Raw genomic sequence first — 7708 nt, 5'->3', positions numbered from 1 at the left:
TTCTGCCTGGCACCTAAAGGTGTATAATGAAGGTGCCAGGCAAACGTCCACCTGAGCCATTATATTTCAGCTCAGTCACTGAGATCATCTGGAGGAGCTGCTGTTAGATGTCCCTTGAGTCACAGAGGCCCAAACAGTCCTCAGGTAAAACACAGCATTAAGTATCACTGATCCCATTCTGTGGAACATTCTTCCAACCGAGATTCAGCAGGCATCCTCAGGGGCGGTTCTACTATGAAACTACGCTTCAGTGCCCCTAATCCTGGAGGGGGCCCAGTAGTGATTTTAGTCCATATTACTTAAAATTTTGGGGTCTAGTAGACTAGATTTGACAAGCAGGATTCAAATCATTCTATGATGTGTCATGCATGTATATAACCATAGCTGTCAACTTTTTCCTTTTTTAAAGGGAAATTCCCTTATTCCGAATAGGATTCCTTGCAAGAAAAGGGAAAAGTTAACAACTATGTATATAACATTTTCCCCTTCAATAGCTCAAAAGCATAGGGAATTTGTATTTGCATCACTGACTTTGACATGTCAGATAATCCCATACACTACAGCAACTTTATGAAAAATCTGAGTTGTAGTAGTTATTCTTTTATAAAAAAAAAAAAACCAAAACCACACAATTATGGTGATCTGTTAAGGAATAACCGAATTGAAAAAAAGATAACAGTGGTTACCCAGACCTTGTTGCTAGTCGTGAAGAGGCCCCCATGGCAGTTCAAAAATTCAAGTCTGTCAGTGGGCATCCTTGCCTTGGACTCTTTTGAATATTTATTTAAAAGGCCTTTGCAGCTGGTTAATTCTGATTAGCCAGTTAGTGATTATCTGTTCCTTTAAAATATAATTTATTTATTATGTTTTAGTAGTATGCATGTTGATATAGAAATAATTTCATAAACAAACAAACAAAGAAATACCATACTCACTCCAGGAACAATGTCAGAGGGTGAAGTGGCAATAGCTGGAAAGAGACACTATTTGTCAACCAATAATCTATCTAATTTATGATTTGCATGCCCCTTTTTCATGAGTTCATACATTCAATTCTTGGGGGTACATAAGTGGCTTTTATGTTCTTAGATTTACATGGTTTTCCCATTATGACAATTTTGCCTCATGCCCCATTTCAGAATTCACATGACATTCAGAAAGCTGCAATGAGTTAAAAGCAACAAAGGTCTGAAAAGAGGAAGACTCACAATTATTCTCTTAAAATCCGACTCGCAGAGATACATGTAAATCAAACAAGCAGCCTCTCTCCACCAAATATCAGTGACTGAGATCAGTTTTCTAAGTGCCCTAGGGATAAATCAGCATTGAATCAGAATGTATGTCAGAACTCATGTGATTTATGAAGCTGTTTACTAAACTATATTGAACTGATTGTGCTCCACTGATGCCAGGTATGGGGGAAACTCATGCATGACAAGTAGAGAATATTATGTGTGCTCCCCACTTAGATGATTTTTGCCTTGTGTGACTTTCCAAAATGTGTGTTCTGGGGAAATAGGTTCTTGCAGTGGAGGACTGCTTTTGCATACAAAAAAGGTAGATTGTTAAAAAAGAAAAGAAAACCGAAACTGTTAGCATATAGCCCTGAATTCCAGTTTCACAGTGCAAACTAGACCATATTAGCATTTGGCCTAGGGCATCATTTAGAAGCTATGATAACAAAAAGTCACTATCTCCTCACATCTCCCATATAACATCAAGTGCTACTTGTGAAGGTTCATAGCTGGAATGAAAGTAGTTCAAAATGAGGAGAAATTCCAAATACTTGTATATGCTTTGAGAGATGATGAATTAGTCCCAGACATTTTGCCCTCTCATATTTTTCACCTAGAATATATTGGACTTCACTAGCCAACACTACCCTGCTTCATCTAGGGATAATTTAGTCCTGTTGGAACACATTCCCTTGCACTTAACATCTGCTATGAAAACTTTATCTCTTGTTCTAATACAGGACTATTTGTTCTTAGCTACCCATGAGATGATTAGCACATGTTAAAAAAAATACCAAGTGTGGGAAGGGGACACAATAGAACAATTTACATGGGGGGGGGATCCCATTGGCACCTGGTTAGTCTGATTACCTCAAGCTGAGTATGGCCCTTTCCTGGCACATTTAAGTCTGAGTAGACCTGCATAAAAGTAGGAATTTAATGTGAGGTAGTCGTGGTGTAAAGTGGAAGCAAGAAGGTCTGTATGCTAGATTGTTGTTATTGTTGTTTAGTCATTTAGTCATGTCCGACTCTTTGTGACCCCATGGACCAGAGAACGCCAGGCACTCCTGTCTTCCACTGCCTCCCGTAGTTTGGTCAAACTCATGCTGGTAGCTTCGAGAACACTATCCAACCATCTCGTCCTCTGTTGTCCTCTTCTCCTTGTGCCCTCCACCTTTCCCAACATTAGGATCTTTTCCAGGGAGTCTTCTCTTCTCATGAGGTGGCCAAAGTATTGGAGCCTCAGCTTGTTGTTGTTTAGTCATTTAGTCATGTCCGACTCTTTGTGACCCCATGGACCAGAGAACGCCAGGCACTCCTGTCTTCCACTGCCTCCCGTAGTTTGGTCAAACTGATGCTGGTAGCTTCGAGAACACTATCCAACCATCTCGTCCTCTGTCGTCCTCTTCTCCTTGTGCCCTCCACCTTTCCCAACATTAGGATCTTTTCCAGGGAGTCTTCTCTTCTCATGAGGTGGCCAAAGTATTGGAGCCTCAGCTTCAGGATCTGTCCTTCCAGGGAGCACTCAGGGCTGATTTCTTTGAGATTGGATAGGTTTGATCTTCTTGCAGTCTGTGGGACTCTCAAGAGTCTCCTCCAGCACCATAATTCAAAAGCATCAATTCTTCGGTGATCAGCCTTCTTTATGGTCCAGCTCTCACTTCCATACATCACTACTGGGAAAACCATAGCTTTAACTATATGGACCTTTGTTGGCAATCATGAATTCTGATCCCACCTACTGCTGGCATGCAGGTCCTGACAGATTGCTCTCAGAGGAACATGACACTCAACAGGAAAAGATTGTAAGTGAAAGATATTATTCTTGAATGTTCTCCTCTACTTTTTCTTTAAAAAATCCCAATAATAAGAAAACTAGGAGTCAGGGGGAAAAACATAGCCAAGTTCTTTTATTGTTCTGCTGGTTTCCTGCTTGCAGTGAGATATTAATATATTAATATTAAATAAATATTAATATGTGAAGACCTACAATCTCGGGAATTGTTCTGTCTGTTCTACCATCTCATCATTTCCCCATGTTACTTTGCTGTGTGTACAGATGAGGTCTAGCACAAAAAGCTAGGCTACTTCCTGCCTAGGTTGTATATTCCAATTGGGAAGCATAAGGGTGACTCATCTGCATGCATGTCCAATTCCCATACTATTTTTAAGGAACACCTAATGAACCCTATCTGTGGAAGCCCTGCAAAAGGGCTTCCACTTGTGAAACATGGTTTCTGTCCTCTCTTCTCCCTGCACACCTCCTATGCCCTCTGAAGTTGGCTTTGCAGGAAGAAGAAGAAGAAGAGGAGGAGTTTGGATTTGATATCCCGCTTTATCACTACCCGAAGGAGTCTCAAAGTGGCTAACATTCTCCTTTCCCTTCCTCCCCCACAACAAACACTCTGTGAGGTGAGTGGGACTGAGAGACTTCAAAGAAGTGTGACTAGCCCAAGGTCACCCATCAGCTGCATGTGGAGGAGCGGAGACGCAAACCCGGTTCCCCAGACTACGAATCTACCGCTCTTAACCACTACACCACACTGGCTCCCGAGAGAAGGGGAGAGAAGGGGCTTAGGAGAATTTCCAGAACAGTAGTGGGAGGGGACATTTCACCTGGCAAGCCCCAGTGCTTGTGCAGACAGAACATTTGTAACACTGTGACATTGAATTCTACCCACAAGGTACTAAGATAGACAATAAGGTCATCCTAATGGACATGCCATGGATTCTATGCACAAGAACCTATGGAAGCCAAACTTCCTGGAAAGCCATAAGCCATATATATGAGAGTGAAGCCAAAGAATTAGAAAGTTATCTGAAAATTGGTCCTGCTTGCATTTAAAGCTGAATCAGTCAAATTCACACTTTCTGAAACAATGTTAACTGAAACACAACCATCCTGCAAAATACACACTTATCTGAATTTTGTGAAGCAGTTCCTCAGCTAAGCAATGTTTGCAAAAATGAATATTTTAGAGGAGAGCGTACAGATATGTGAAAATATTAGTGAAACTGAAAATTGCATTCTGTTAGGAGACATTGCTGCAAAAATATGGACATTAGCCAAAACTCAATACAAAAATGTGTTTCTTATTTAAATGTGCAAATACAAAAATGTTATTACAATAAAATACTGAACAATTTCCATAATTATTGTTTTTTTTAAAAAAATATGCAAATAGCTGCAGAACTGTGGAGAATTGAATTTAAGATTAGAAAAATAAGAAACAGAGAAGTGAAATGAACAGATCCTTCCATCAGCACCTGGTTCATAATTTAATTTACTATTGTTTAGTAACCATAGAACTATCAGATGAAAAAAATAATGCATAGCTTATAACCGCAATGAGTTTCTGCCTTGATGTATAATCCACTATTAAACTTTCTTCTTTTTCATTTTTTTCTTTTTATAAAAAAGGGGCATCGTCATGTGGGGCAGTTTTAGGCCACTTTGTAGCCAGATGGTTAAAGGTTGTCATTAAATTAGCGGAGAACAGCCAGCTTCCCATCAGTTCAATGTATATGTACCATAAATGGCAGATGAGTTTTCTTTGCACTGATTATGCAACTCACAACATCTGCCCATTTTCTGCTTCATTGGGTCCTGTCTGAAATAGTCATTCCCCAAACCTGCCACAGCCCAATTGAAAACCTGCTAGTTCTCGAACAAGCTTTCACGCACACAACTATTCAGCCTCTGCTTCCATCACAGCTTATCTTGTATCTTTAACAATATGTGATGAGCTGTGTAAAAGTAAACCATTAAATGCTAGATGGCAAATAAGCACAGAAATTATATTTAACATTGCCCTGTTGCAGGAATCTTTATTGTTCTCCATTGGGGCTGCTGTTGTATGAATGAAAACTAGGTTTAAAATGCTTTCCCTCAGTCTTGATGTACAGGACAGTGGCTATTCTGAACCAGTGTTTCATCTCTCAACAACCCTGCGAGGTAAGTCATATGAAGAGATAGCTTCTGTGGCAATGCATACCTGCAAGATGCATTTTATTGGTTTAATAGAGTATCTCAAAAAAATACTATATCCCACACTACAAATCCCAAGGCTGCACCCTCATCAGTTCCAAAATATGCATAGTGCTGTGGTACATTGTTGAAAATGTGTCTGCTCATGAACTATAGGTGTGCTCACAATTCTCTTCCAGCAGCCTAGTGTACTGGTGGAAATCTCAAAATGGTAATGAGTGATCCCCCGCCCTCATTCTTCAGCTTGCTGTTCCAAATTCAGATAATAAATTTGACCTCTCATATCATTCAGTCTTTCTGTAATTCCACTAAAAAAACAACAACAACCCTCTGCTGTGGTGAGTAGGAATGAAGAACAAATCCAATTTAGGCAAACATGCACTTTCCGCAACAATGTGTAACCCGAAACACAGCCAGCCTTTGAAATTTGCCCTTCTCTGAATTTTGCAATGCAGTTCTCCACTTGAGTCATGCATACAAGAATGCATATACTAGGATAAAGCATGCATTTAAATTAATATATATTGCTCAAAACAGCATATATTAGAGAAAGCTACCTTACAAAAATGTGAATATGAGAAGAGGAACTACTCTCACTCTGTAACCCATCCTGGAAGTTCAACTGATTTTGAGCTGTACATTTTCCTTCCATGTTTACATTTATATTCAGTCAGAAAAATAAAAATACTCTTCTCTAATGTATCTTAGCACCTGAGATGACTGCTTCAACCACTTATTGCTTGCTATATAACCTCTGTGGGGGAAACACCTTACACAAGTGTATTACCAATAGAATTGAGTTCTATTATGCCTTGTTTCATGCCCAACAAGCACGATACGCCTTTGCCCGGTGATGACGTGGTCCATAGACGTGGTCCACATGACCCGGAAGCTGTACGCCGGCTCCCTCAGCCAATAAAGCGAGATGAGCGCCGCAACCCCAGAGTCGGCCACGACTAGACCTAACGGTCAGGGGTCCCTTTACCTTTAAGGAGTCTCAAAGCGGCTAACACTCTCCTTTCCCTTCCTCCCCCACAACAAACACTCTGTGAGGTGAGTAAGGCTCAGAGACTTCAGAGAAGTGTGACTAGCCCAAGGTCACCCAGCAGCTGCCTGTGGAAGAGCGGGGAAGCGAACCCAGTTCACCAGATTACGAGTCTACCGCTCTTAACCACTACACCACAATGGAATGAGAAACTAATCCTGGGACCCACTGTCATGCCAACCCTTGCCCTGCCTGTTGCTGTCAATAAAGATTTGGCCTGTTTTTATCCCAACATCAGTGTACAGTCTTGTTATATAATAATAATAATAATAATAATAATAATAATAATAATAATAATAATTTATTATTTATACCCCGCCCATCTGGCTGGGTTTCCCCAGCCACTCTGGGCGGCTTCCAAAAGAATATTAAAATACTATGATACATCAAACATTAAAAGCTTCCCTAAACAGGGCTGCCTTCAGATGTCTTCTAAAAGTCTGGTAGTTGTTGTTCTCTTTGACATCTGGTGGGAGGGCGTTCCACAGGGAGGGCGCCACTACCGAGAAGGCCCTCTGCCTGGTTCCCTGTAACTTGGCTTCTCGCAGTGAGGGAACCGCCAGAAGGCCCTCGGTGCTGAACCTCAGTGTCCGGGTAGAACGATGGAGGTGGAGACGCTCCTTCAGGTATACTGGACCGAGGCCGTTTAGGGCTTTAAAGGTCAGCACCAACACTTTGAATTGTGCTCGGAAACGTACTGGGAGCCAATGTAGGTCTTTCAAGACCGGTGTTATATGGTCTCGGCGGCTGTTCCCAGTCACCAGTCTGGCTGCTGCATTCTGGATTAGTTGTAGTTTCCGGGTCACCTTCAAAGGTAGCCCCACGTAGAGCGCATTGCAGTAGTCCAAGCGGGAGATAACCAGAGCATGCACCACTCTGGCGAGGCAGTCCGCGGGCAGATAGGGTCTCAACCTACGTACCAGATGGAGCTGGTACACAGCTGCCCTGGACACGGATTTAACCTGTGCCTCCATGGACAGCTGTGAGTCCAAAATGACTCCCAGGCTGCGCACCTGGTCCTTCAGGGGCACGGTTACCCCATTCAGGACCAGGGAATCCCCCACACCTGCCCGCCTCCTGTCCCCCAGAAACAATACTTCTGTCTTGTCAGGATTCAACCTCAATCTGTTTGCCGCCATCCATCCTCCAACCGCCTCCAGACACTCACACAGGACCTTCACCGCCTTCACTGGTTCTGATTTAAAGGAGAGGTAGAGCTGGGTGTCATCTGCATACTGATGAACACCCAGTCCAAACCCCCTGATGATCTCTCCCAGCGGCTTCATATAGATATTAAAAAGCATGGGGGAGAGGACAGAACCCTGAGGCACCCCACAAGTGAGAGCCCAAGGGTCTGAACACTCATCCCCCACCACCACTTTCTGAACATGGCCCAGGAGGAAGGAGCGGAACCACTGTATGACAGTGCCCCCAGCTCCC

General features: G+C 42.4%; 1 long non-coding RNA gene across 1 annotated transcript in view; it reads left to right on the top strand.

Moving 5' to 3' along the window:
• Positions 1-7708, top strand: part of LOC308475922 — a 260650-nt gene that overhangs the window by 132690 nt on the left and 120252 nt on the right. The window lies entirely within an intron of this gene.

This window comes from Podarcis pityusensis, assembly GCF_964106645.2.
Source record: "Podarcis pityusensis genome assembly, chromosome: 4".
In the NCBI taxonomy this organism is placed as follows: Eukaryota; Metazoa; Chordata; class Lepidosauria; order Squamata; family Lacertidae; genus Podarcis; species Podarcis pityusensis.
This window is presented reverse-complemented; position numbering and strand designations above follow the sequence as displayed.